This window comes from Arachis ipaensis, chromosome B7 (genome assembly GCF_059453495.1).
Source record: "Arachis ipaensis isolate K30076 ecotype BB chromosome B7, ASM5945349v1, whole genome shotgun sequence".
Taxonomy (NCBI): Eukaryota; Viridiplantae; Streptophyta; class Magnoliopsida; order Fabales; family Fabaceae; genus Arachis; species Arachis ipaensis.
Window position 1 is genome coordinate 39,692,145 of NC_142442.1, and position 13,660 is coordinate 39,705,804.

The window sequence follows — 13,660 nt, forward strand, 5'->3', positions numbered from 1 at the left end:
TGAGTTTGGAAAACTCCTGATTAAATTGATGATGATCAAACATTATTAATATAATTAATTACAAAAATTATTAACTTGAATTCTAATTCATATTTGCTAATTAATAATTTTTGTTGCTTGCAGATTTGGCTTTGGGCTAAAAGAATATTAATAAGCCCAATGAGGAATCTAAAATTCAGTTTTGGTACAAAAATGGTTTCATTCATATGACTGAATTAGTGATGAACCAATTGGGCCAGATTTAAATGTGTAAGCCCAAATCTATTGCTGGTGTATGACCAACTAGCTTGGTCCAAAATTAAAAGAAATTGGGGAACTATGGTTAAGTTATTCTTTTAAATATAATTCAATTCCTTGATACCTTGCTGCATGCTTCACGGATACCACACTCTCCATCTAGTGAAATTCAAATTTTCATTAAGTGGAGTTAATACAAACATTGAAAACATGAAAGAAAAAGAGAAATTGATTTGATTGGTTCATTAATGCTACACGTTATTACACAAAGAGAAGTAAAAGTTAATTCAATTTAATTTCTTTATTCAAATCACATTGAAAATTTTCTCTTTTCTCTCTCATCTCTCTTCTTGCATTCGGTCACTTCACAGAGAAAGTATGGAAGCTACTGCAAGTTATCAGAAGCAAAAAGAAGAAGCTAGAAGCAAGCTTGAGGCCACGAAAATGATGGCTTCAAGAAAAAGAAAATCTGAAGTGTGGAGTGGCTGAGATCTTTGCCAAAATGGGAAAGAAATGGTGAAGTAAGCTCAAGTTCTCCATACCCTAAAATGGTGAAAATCCATTCGGTCAGAGGAAGAAGATCCTTTAGGGATGGCTTGTCTCAGCTTTCAATCAACTACCACAGGAGGTAGCTACTGTAGCTAAGTGGAGAAGATGCAGAAGTTAGAGCAGAAGAAGCTGTCATCATCAAGAACTCATCAAGGGCTAGGGATCCTTCTTGGAGTGCAAGTCAAGATGGATGGCTCGGATTGGTGAAGCTTGGTGTAAAGGAAAGACACAAAGGTAATTGCATGTTGGGTTTTACATTCGGTTATCTCTCCTCTCTCTTTGGCCGAACCGGTTTGCTTGAAGAAGAAGAAGTTTAACTCGGTTCAAGAGCTTCAATCTTGGAGGCTTCTCCTTTTATAAATAAGGAAGAACAGCTAGGGCTTGAAGCAAGGAGTGAGAGTGCAAGGCACAGGGTTCTCATAGCTACCTAAGCTAACAGAAGTTCTTCTCCTTCAATGTTTTCTATTTTTTAATTTTTTGTTTAATTTTGTCTATCTTGCGTCTCATGAAAAAAGGCAAACAGTGAGGTTTGTAAGAAAAAGCCATAGAGCGGAAAAAGACAGAGAGTGCAAAATTAAAGAAAAAAGCCATAGATGTCCTTAGAGGTCTTTTGTACATCTGTGTTGTGTTTCATGATTCTGTGGGAATTCCCTTGCAAGTTGGGTTAGCACTTAGCAGTTGAAAGCTTGGCAGTGACCAAGTCAAGTTCAGGATTGGAATTTAGATTTTGGACTTATCCCAGATAGGAAGGGTAGTTCCTAGGGAGAATTGGTGTCTGTAATCTATTGGATTATAGTGAAATTCCATCATTGTTGTGATGGAGACTGGATGTAGGCTGCATTGCACTTAGCAGCTGAACCAGGATACATCTTGGTGTGATTTTCTCTCTCTTCTACTCCATTTCTGTTTCTGCTGCATAGGAGACGAAACTGAAAAATATCTCTTGGCTGGTTACGAGACAAAAACAAAATGTCTCTTGACTAGGCACGAGACAAAAATAAAAATATCTCCTCAAGTGCTCTGGAAAACAGCAAGTGTTATTGAAAGAAAAAGGGGCTAAGATTCAACCCCCCTTCTCTTAGCCATTGATAAACCATCATTGTTATTCTTATCATGTCCAATTAAGATACTATTATAGTAGTACGGACTAATTTTATGTCTATCTTTTTATTAGTTATTTATAAAATTTGAGACTTAATTGTTCTTAAAATGTTAGTAAAAATATGTATTTCAAATTTTAATTTTAAGTTTTTGACTATTTTATATTTTCTATTTACATGAGACCGGTTTTACCAGTTGGGCCAGTAAACTAATAACCAGTAACATGACCAGTTTGATCACCAATTCGGTTCTGACAACTATGAGTATAAGTGTTTGAGTCTGATCAATTGAAGTATCATAAAAAGTGTGTGAAGTTTGAGAATAGATGTAATTAGCTGATACCGTGACTTTGTGACAGAGGAAAGACTACTGAAAAGTTAGAAAGTACAATGGGCTACACACATGTCTTGCAACGAAGATATCCAATGATCACAGGTAGCTCAATTACCATGTCATCTGTGCGTCAATTCTATCGTTGGTAATGACGGATGCATTAATCTCCGTTAAAGTATTGTAGAATACAGTCTCGTCAAAATTTGGTTTCAAGCCAGTTACAGGAAGGTGTGGATGGCTAAGCAAAAGGCGATTGTTCAGAAATATAGAGATTGGGAGGAGTCTGGCAACCTAATTCCAAGGTGGATCATCGGGGTTCAGATATATATGACTGGCACTATAGCACTGTTGCGTACTTCACTTGTTAGGGCTGGTAATACGGTCGATTGAATGAGGGTTTTTGTTCATCGATTATTTTGGACATTTCCTCTGTATGTTGAGGCCTTCAAGTATTGTAAGCCACTGATATCTATCGATGGTATTCATTTATATGGCAAGTATGGAGGTACTTTACTTATGGCGATTGTACAATATGGAAACTCAAACATTCTCCCTATTTTATTTGGGTTAGTCGAGGGCGAGAACACGGATTCATAGAAATTTTTCCTGAGTCACCTTCATCATCATGTGACTCCTCAGCCCGGCATTCTAGTGTCCTCTGACCACCACAATGCAATCAAGGCTGCCTTAGTTACTGAAGATGGTGGGTGGCTCCCGCCTTCGGCATATTGTGCATTCTGTACAAGACACATCGCTGCTAATTTCACACTAAACTTCAAGTCTAAGGATGCCCAAAAGATCCTCATGAATGTAACTGATGAGCGGATAATTTATACACTTTTTGGCATTATTTTTAGTATGTTTTTAGTAGGATCTAGTTACTTTTAGGGATGTTTTCACTAGTTTTTATGTTAAATTCACATTTCTGGACTTTACTATGAGTTTGTGTGTTTTTTTGTGATTTCAGGTATTTTCTGGCTGAAATTGAGGGACTTGAGCAAAAATCAGATTCAGAGGTTGAAGAAGGACTGCTGATGCTGTTGGATTCTGACCTCCCTGCACTCAAAGTGGATTTTCTGGAGCTACAGAACTCGAAATGGCGCGCTTCCAATTGAGTTGGAAAGTAGACATCCAGGGCTTTCCATCAATATATAATAGTCCATACTTTGCTCGAGGATAGACGACGTAAACTGGTGTTCAACGCCAGCTATCTACCCAATTCTGGAGTTCAGCGCCAGAAATGGATCAAGAACCAGAGTTGAACGCCAGAAATGGATCAAAACCTGGCGTTCAACTCCACAAATGGCCTCTGCACGTGCAACACTCAAAGCTCAGTCCAAGCACACACCAAGTGGGCCCCGGAAGTGGATTTATGCATCAATTACTTACTTCTATAAATCCTAGTAGCTAGTTTATTATAAATAGGACATTTCACTATTGTATTTGACATCTTTGGATTATATTTTGATCTATTGATCACGTTTTGGGGGCTGGCCATCTCGGCCATGCCTGGACCTTTTACTTATGTATTTTCAACGGTAGAGTTTCTACACTCCATAGATTAAGGTGTGGAGCTCTGCTGTTCCTCAAAGATTAATGCAAAGTACTACTGTTTTCTATCAAATTCATTTTATTTCGCTTCTAAGATATTCATTTGTACTTCAATCTGAATGTGATGAACGTGACAATCATCATCATTCCCTATGAATGCGTGCCTGACAACCACTTCCGTTCTACCTTCGACTGAATGAGTATCTCTTAGATCTCTTAATCAGAATCTTCGTGGTGTAAGCTAGAATGATGGCAGCATTCAAGAGAATCCGGAAGGTCTAAACCTTGTCTGTGGTATTCCGAGTAGGATTCAATGATTGAATGACTGTGACGAGTTTCAAACTCGCGATTGCCGGGCGTAGTGACAGACGCAAAAGGATAATAAATCCTATTCCAGCATGATCGAGAACCGACAGATGAATAGCCGTGCCGTGACAGGGTGCGTTGACCATTTTCACTGAGAGGATAAGATGAAGCCATTGACAAGGGTGATGCCTCCAGACGATTAGCCGTGCCGTGACAGGGCATTTGGATCATTTTCCCGAGAGAAGACCGAAAGTAGCCATTGACAATGGTGATGTATCACATAAAGCCAGCCATGGAAAGGAGTAAGACTGATTGGATGAAGATAGCAGGAAAGCAGAGGTTCAGAGGAACGAAAAGCATCTCTATTCGCTTATCTGAAATTCTCACCAATGAATTACATAAGTATTTCTATCCTTTATTATTTATCTTTTAATTATCTAATCCAATCACATTTAACCCTACCTGACTGAGATTTGCAAGGTGACCATAGCTTGCTTCATACCAACAATCTCCGTGGGATTCGACCCTTACTCACGTAAGGTATTACTTGGACGACCCAGTGCACTTGCTGGTTAGTTGTGCGAAGTTGTGAACCATGGTATTGGCATCATGTTTTTGGCGCCATTACCAAGGAAAGAAAGAGCGATGAATTTTACATAATCAAAGTGTAATCACAATTTCTGCGCACCAAGTTTTTGGCGCCGTTGCTGGGGATTGTTTGAGTTTTCGGCAAGCTTTTGGTCCGGTAACATCAGTGCCAAGTTTGATCCAGCAACAGCACCAAGTTTTTGGCGCCGTTGCCGGGGATTGTTCGAGTTTGGACAACTGACGGTTCATTTTGTTGCTCAGATTGGGTAACTTTCTTTTCGTTTTCTTTTCAAAAAAATTTTTCAAAAAAAAAATATAAAAATATTTTCAAAAATATATTTTTCTTCAGAATTTTTAAGAATGAATTCTAGTGTTTCATGAAGCATGTGAAGCCTGGCTGGCTGTAAAGCCATGTCTAAATTCATTTGGACTGAGGCTAGCAATTTGTTATCAAGAGCAAGCTAGTTGTTGCTAATCCACCTGCTGCTGTTCCTGATTTACATGCTGAAGCTTGGCTGGCCATTGGCCATGTCGAGTGTTTTGGACTGGAGCTTTCTTTGAAAGCTTGGCTGGCTAGTGAGCCATGTCTAATTCCTGGACTGAAGCTTTAGACTAACATGGCAAGATTCCTGGAATTCATATTAAAAATTTTGGAATCCTTATTTTCCTTTTTCTATTAATTTTCGAAAAATCCAAAAAAAATTAGAAAATCATAAAAATCAAAAATATTTTTCTGTTTCTTGTTTGAGTCATGTGTCATGTTATAAGTTTGGTGTCAATTGCATGTGCATCTTGCATTTTTCGAAAACTCTCATGCATTCATAGTGTTCTTTATGATCTTCAAGTTGTTCTTGGTAAGTCTTCTTGTTTGATCTTTGCATTTGCATGTTTTGTGTCTTTTCTTGTTTTTCATATGCATTCTTGAATTCTTAGTGTCTAAGCATTGAAGAATTCTAAGTTTGGTGTCTTGCATGTTTTCTTTGCATTAAAAATTTTTCAAAAATACATTCTTGGTGTTCATCATGATCTTCATAGTGTTCTTGGTGTTCATCTTGACATTCATAGCATTCTTGCATGCATCACATGTTTTGATCTAAAATTCTCATGCATTGCATCATTTTTCTTGTTTTTCTCTCTCATCATTAAAAAATTTCAAAAATAAAAAAAATATCTTCCCCTTTTTCTCTTAAAATTTCGAAAATTTGGATTGACTTTTTCAAAAATTTTTAAAATTTAGTTGTTTTTATGAGTCAAATCAAATTTTCAATTTAAAAATCTCATCTTTTTCAAAATCTTCTTCAAAAATCAAATCTTTTTCAAATTTCTTAGTTATTTTCGAAAATTCCAAAAATGTTTTTCAAAAATGTTTTTCTTATTTTTTATATCAAATTTTCGAAAATAACAATACCAATTAATGTTTTGATTCAAAAATTTCAAGTTTGTTACTTGCTTGTTAAGAAAGATTCAAACTTTAAGTTCTAGAATCATATCTTGTGATTTCTTATGAATCAAGTCATTAATTGTGATTTTAAAAATCAAATCTTTTTCAAAAACTAATTTCTATCATATCTTTTCAAAAATATCTTCTCATCTTATCTTTTTCAAAAATTTGATTTCAAAATATCTTTTCTAACTTCCTAACTTCTTATCTTTTCAAAATTTGTTCCAACTAACTAACTAACTTTTTGTTTGTTTCTTAACTTTTTCAAAACTACCTAACTAACTCTCTCTCTCTCTCTCTCTCTCTCTCATTTTCGAAAATATCTTCCCTCTTTTTCAAAAATTTCTTTTTTATTAACTAATTATTTTTATTTTTGATTTTAAAATTTTTTGAAAAAATACTAACCTTTTTCAAAAACTATTTTCGAAAATCACTAACTCTTTTTCAAAAATTATTTTCGAAAATTCTCCCTCTCCCATCTTATTCTATTTATTTATTCATTTACTAACATCTCATCTCACATCTCTGCCCTCCTCACAGTTGTGTTTCTTTCTTTACATCACATTCTTTGTCTCCCTCTTTTCTTCCACTCACAAAGGGATCCCTATACTGTGGTATAAAGGATCCATATTATTATTATTATTTTTTTTCTGTGCCCTCTTCTTTGTCATATGAGCAGGAGCAAGGACAAGAATATTCTTGTTGAAGCAGAACCAGAACCTGAAAGGACTCTGAAGAGAAAATTAAGAGAAGCTAAAATACAACAATCCAGAGATAACCTTTCAGAAATTTTCGAACAGGAAGAGGAGATGGCAGCCGAAAAATAATAATAATGCAAGGAGGATGCTTGGTGATTTTACTGCACCTAATTCCAATTTACATGGAAGAAGCATCTCCATTCCTGCCATTGGAGCAAACAACTTTGAGCTGAAACCTCAATTAGTTTCTCTGATGCAGCAGAACTGCAAGTTTCATGGACTTCCATCTGAAGATCCTTTTCAGTTCTTAACTGAATTCTTGCAGATATGTGATACTGTTAAGACTAATGGAGTAGATTCTGAAGTCTACAGGCTCATGCTTTTCCCTTTTGCTGTAAGAGACAGAGCTAGAATATGGTTGGACTCTCAACCCAAGGACAGCCTGAACTCTTGGGATAAGCTGGTCACGGCTTTCTTAGCCAAGTTCTTTCCTCCTCAAAAGCTGAGCAAGCTTAGAGTGGATGTTCAAACCTTCAAACAGAAGGAAGGTGAATCCCTCGATGAAGCTTGGGAAAGATACAAATAGTTGACCAAAAAGTGTCCTTCTGACATGCTTTCAGAGTGGATCATCCTGGATATATTCTATGATGGTTTATCTGAGTTATCAAAGATGTCATTGGATACTTCTGCAGGTGGATCCATTCACCTAAAGAAAACGCCTGCAGAAGCTCAAGAACTCATTGACATGGTTGCTAATAACCAGTTCATGTACACTTCTGAGAGGAATCCTGTGAGTAATGGGACGCCTATGAAGAAGGGAGTTCTTGAAGTTGATACTCTGAATGCCATATTGGCTCAGAACAAAATATTGACTCAGCAAGTCAATATGATCTCTCAGAGTCTGAATGGAATGCAAGCTGCATCCAACAGTACTCAAGAGGCTTCTTATGAAGAAGAAGCTTATGATCCTGAGAACCCTGCAATAGCAGAGGTGAATTACTTAGGTGAACCTTATGGAAACACCTATAACTCATCATGGAGAAATCATCCAAATTTCTCATGGAAGGATCAAAAGCCCCAACAAGGCTTTAATAATGGTGGAAGAAACAGGTTTAGCAATAGCAAGCCTTTTCCATCATCCACTCAGCAACAGACAGAGAATTCTGAGCAGAATCTATCTAGCTTAGCAAACTTAGTCTCTGATCTGTCCAAGGCCACTGTAAGTTTCATGAATGAAACAAGGTCTTCCATTAGAAATTTGGAAGCACAAGTAGGCCAGCTGAGTAAAAGGATCACTGAAATCCCTCCTAGCACTCTCCCAAGCAATACAGAAGAAAATCCAAAAGGAGAGTGCAAGGCCATTGACATAAGCACCATGGCCGAACCCAAAGAAGGAGAGGAGGACGTAAATCCCAAGGAGGAAGACCTCCTGGGATGTCCAGTGACCAATAAGGAGCTTCCCTCTGAGGAACCAAAGGACTCTGAGGCTCATCTAGAGACCATAGAGATTCCGTTGAACCTCATTATGCCCTTCATGAGCTCTGATGAGTATTCCTCTTCTGAAGAGAATGAGGATGTTACTGAAGAGCAAGCTGCCAAGTTCCTTGGTGCAATCATGAAGCTGAATGCCAAATTATTTGGTATTGATACTTGGGAAGTTGAACCTCCCTTGTTCATCAATGAACTAAGTGATCTGGATCAACTGACATTGCCTCAGAAGAGACAGGATCCTGGAAAGTTCATAATACCTTGTACCATAGGCACCATGATCTTTAAGGCTCTGTGTGACCTTGGTTCAGGAATAAACCTCATGCCCCTCTCTGTAATAGAGAAACTGGGAATCTATGGGGTGCAAGCTGCTAAAATCTCATTAGAGATGGCAGACAATTCAAGAAAATAGGCATATGGACAAGTAGAGGACGTGTTAGTAAAGGTTGAAGGCCTTTACATCCCTGCTGATTTCATAGTCCTGGATACTGGAAAGGAAGAGGATGAATCCATCATCCTAGGAAGACCTTTCCTGGCCACAGCAAGAGCTGTGATTGATGTTGACAGAGGTGAACTAGTCCTTCAATGGAATGAGGACTCCCTTGTGTTTAAAACTCAAGGATCTCCCTCTGCAACCATGGAGAGGAAGCATGAAAAGCTTCTCTCAAAGCAGAGTCAACCCAAGCCCCCACAGTCAAACTCTAAGTTTGGTGTTGGGAGGCCACAACCAAACTCTAAGTTTGGTGTTGAACTCCCATATCCAAACTCTAAGTTTGGTGTTGGAGAGTTTCAACAATACTCTGAACATCTGTGAGGCTCCATGAGAGCCCACTGTCAAGCTATTAACATTAAAGAAGCGCTTGTTGGGAGGCAACCCAATGTTTATTTATCTAATTTTGTTTTTGTTTTTCATGTTTTATTAGGTTCATGATCATGTGGAATCACAAAATAAATATAAAAATTGAAAACGGAATCAAAAACAGCAGAAGAAAAATCACACCCTGGAGGAAGCATCTGCCTGGCGTTCAACGCCAGAACAGAGCATGGTTCTGGCGCTGAACGCCCAAAATGGGCAGCATCCTGGCGCTGAACATCCAGAACAAGCATGGTTCTGGCGTTCAACGCCAGAAATGGCTAGTAAATGGGCGTTGAACGCCCAAAATGGGCACCAACCTGGCGCTGAACGCCCAGAGTTGTGTGCAAGGGCATTTTACGTGCCTAATGCGGTGCAAGGTTGTAAATCCTTAAACACCTCAGGATCTGTGGACCCCACAGGATCATCTCAGGATCTGTGGACCCCACAGGATCCCCACCTACCTCCACTCACTTCTTCTCACCTCTCTTTCACACAATCACATAAACACCCTTCCCCAAAAACCCTTCACCAATCACCTCAATCTCTCTTCCCCATCACCTCTTCACTACTCACATCCATCCACTCTTCCCCCATAAACCTACCTCATAAAGCCCTCCATTCTTCATCAAATTCACACAACACACCCTTTTACACCCTTCTTGGCCGAAACATTTCCCACTCTCCCTCTCCTCCATCTATTCTTCTTCTTCATCTATTCTTTCTTTTATTGCTCGAGGGCGAGCAAAATTCTAAGTTTGGTGTGGTAAAAGCATAAGCTTTTTGTTTTTCCATTACCATTGATGGCACCTAAGACCGGAGAATCCTCTAGAAAGGGGAAAGGGAAGACAAAAGCTTCCACATCCGAGTCATGGGAGATGGAAAGGTTCATCTCCAAAGCCCATCAAGACCACTTCTATGATGTTGTGGCCAAGAAGGTGATCCCTGAGGTCCCTTTCAAACTCAAAAGAAATGAGTATCCGGAGATCCGACAGGAAATTCAAAGAAGAGGTTGGAAAGTTCTAACAAATCCCATCCAACAAGTCGGCATCCTAATGGTTCAAGAGTTCTATGCCAATGCATGGATCACCAAGAACCATGATCAAAGTAAGAACCCGGATCCAAAGAACTATGTTACAATGGTTCGGGGGAAATACTTAGATTTTAGTCCGGAAAATGTGAGGTTGGCGTTCAACTTGCCAAACATGGAAGAGAACGCACGCCCCTACACAAGGAGAGTCAACTTTGATCAAAGGTTGGACCAAGTCCTTATGGACATATGTGTAGAAGGAGCTCAATGGAAGATTGACTCCAAAGGCAAGCCGGTTCAACTAAGAAGATTGGACCTCAAGCCTGTAGCTAGAGGATGGTTGGAGTTCATTCAATGCTCAATCATTCCCACTAGCAACCGGTCTGAAGTTACTATAGACCGGGCCATCATGATCCATAGCATCATGATTGGAGAAGAGGTGGAAGTTCATGAGATTATACCTCAAGAACTCTACAAGGTGGCTGACAAGTCCTCCACTATGGCAAGGTTAGCCTTTCCTCACCTCATTTGCCACCTATGCAATTCGGCTGGGATTGACATAGAGGGAGATATCCTCATTAAAGAGGACAAGCCCATCACTAAGAAAAAGATGGAGCAAGCAAGAGAGCCCATTCATGGAGCTCAAGAGGCGTATGAAGCTCATCACCATGAGATCCCGGAGATGCCTCAAATGCACTTTCCTCCACAAAACTATTGGGAGCAAATCAACACCTCCCTAGGAGAATTGAGTTCTAATATGGGACAACTAAGGGTGGAACATCAAGAGCACTCCATCATGCTTCATGAAATAAGAGAAGATCAAAAAGCAATGAGGGAGGAGCAACAAAGACAAGGAAGAGACATAGAAGAGCTCAAGGACATCATTGGTTCCTCAAGAAGGAAACGCCACCATCACTAAGGTGGATTCATTCCTTGCTCTTAATTTTTCTCTTTTTCGTTTTCTATGTTATGTGCTTATCTATGTTTGTGTCTTCATTACATGATCATTAGTAGTTAGTAACTATGTCTTAAAGTTATGAATGTCCTATGAATCCATCACCTCTCTTAAATGAAAAATGTTTTAATTCAAAAGAACAAGAAGTACATGAGTTTTGAACTTATCCTTGAACTTAGTTTAATTATATTGATGTGGTGACAATGCTTCTTGTTTTCTGAATGTATGCTTGAACAGTGCATATGTCTTTTGAAGTTGTTGTTTAAGAATGTTAAATATGTTGGCTCTTGAAAGAATGATGACTAGGAGACATGTTATTTGATAATCTGAAAAATCATAAAAATGATTCTTGAAGCAAGAAAAAGCAGCAAAGAACAAAGCTTGCAGAAAAAAAAAAAAATAGGCGAAAAAAAATAGAAAGAAAAAGCAAGCAGAAAAAGCCAAAAGCTCTTAAAACCAAGAGGCAAGAGCAAAAAGCCAATAACCCTTAAAACCAAAAGGCAAGGGCAAATAAAAAGGATCCCAAGGCTTTGAGCATCAGTAGATAGGAGGGCCTAAAGGAATAAAATCCTGGTCTAAGCGGCTAAACCAAGCTGTCCCTAACCATGTGCTTGTGGCGTGTATGTGTTAAGTGAAAACTTGAGACTGAGCGGTTAAAGTCAAGGTCCAAAGCAAAAAAAGAGTGTGCTTAAGAACCCTGGACACCTCTAATTGGGGACTTTAGCAAAGCTGAGTCACAATCTGAAAAGGTTCACCCAATTATGTGTCTGTGGCATTTATGTATCCGGTGGTAATACTGGAAAACAAAGTGCTTAGGGCCACGGCCAAGACTCATAAAAGAAGATGTGTTTAAGAATCATCATACTGAACTAGGAGAATCAATAACACTATCTGAACTCTGAGTTTCTATAGATGCCAATCATTCTGAACCTCAATGGATAAAGTGAGATGCCAAAACTATTCAAGAGGCAAAAAGCTATAAGTCCCGCTCATTTGATTGGAGCTATGTTTCATTGATAGTTTGGAATTTATAGTATATTCTCTTCTTTTTATCCTATATGATTTTCAGTTGCTTGGGGACAAGCAACAATTTAAGTTTGGTGTTGTGATGAGCGGATAATTTATACGCTTTTTGGCATTGTTTTTAGTATGTTTTTAGTAGGATCTAGTTACTTTTAGGGATGTTTTCACTAGTTTTTATGTCAAATTCACATTTCTGGAATTTACTATGAGTTTGTGTGTTTTTCTGTGATTTCAGGTATTTTCTGGCTGAAATTGAGGGACTTGAGCAAAAATCAGATTCAGAGGTTGAAGAAGGACTGCTGATGCTGTTGGATTCTGACCTCCCTGCACTCAAAGTAGATTTTCTGGAGCTACAGAACTCGAAATGGCGCGCTTCTAATTGCGTTGGAAAGTCGACATCCAGGGCTTTCCAACAATATATAATAGTCCATACTTTGCTCGAGGATAGATGATGTAAACTGGCGTTCAACGTCAGCTATCTGCCCAATTCTGGAGTTCAGCGCCAGAAATGGATCAAGAACCAGAGTTGAACGCCAGAAATGGATCAAAACCTGGCGTTCAACTCCACAAATGGCCTCTGCACGTGCAACACTCAAAGCTCAGCCCAAGCACACACCAAGTGGGCCCCGGAAGTGGATTTATGCATCAATTACTTACTTCTGTAAACCCTAGTAGCTAGTTTATTATAAATAGGACATTTCACTATTGTATTTGACATCTTTGGATTATATTTTGATCTATTGATCACGTTTTGGGGGCTGGCCATCTCGGCCATGCCTGGACCTTTCACTTATGTATTTTCAACGGTAGAGTTTCTACACTCCATAGATTAAGGTGTGGAGCTCTGCTGTTCCTCAAAGATTAATGCAAAGTACTACTGTTTTCTATCAAATTCATTTTATTTCGCTTTTAAGATATTCATTCGTACTTCAATCTGAATGTGATGAACGTGACAATCATCATCATTCCCTATGAATGCGTGCCTGACAACCACTTCCGTTCTACCTTCGACTGAATGAGTATCTCTTAGATCTCTTAATCAGAATCTTCGTGGTGTAAGCTAGAATGATGGCGGCATTCAAGAGAATCCGGAAGGTCTAAACCTTGTCTGTGGTATTCCGAGTAGGATTCAATGATTGAATGACTGTGACGAGCTTCAAACTCACGATTGCCGGGCGTAGTGACAGACGCAAAAGGATAGTAAATCTTATTCCAGCATGATCGAGAACCGACAGATGAATAGCCGTGCCGTGACAGGGTGCGTTGACCATTTTCACTGAGAGGATAAGATGAAGCCATTGACAAGGGTGATGCCTCCAGACGATTAGCCGTGCCGTGACAGGGCATTTGGATCATTTTCCCGAGAGAAGACCGAAAGTAGCCATTGACAATGGTGATGTATCACATAAAGCCAGCCATGGAAAGGAGTAAGACTGATTGGATGAAGATAGCAGGAAAGCAGAGGTTCAGAGGAACGAAAAGCATCTCTATTCGCTTATCTGAAATT

General features: G+C 39.0%; 1 non-coding gene across 1 annotated transcript; it reads right to left on the reverse strand.

The window, feature by feature from the left end:
* Positions 1-7,312: 7,312 nt before the first annotated feature.
* Positions 7,313-7,420, reverse strand: LOC148550913 (small nucleolar RNA R71). The gene has a single exon (XR_015893620.1). It is a non-coding gene; the product is annotated as a small nucleolar RNA R71 (small nucleolar RNA).
* Positions 7,421-13,660: the final 6,240 nt, after the last annotated feature.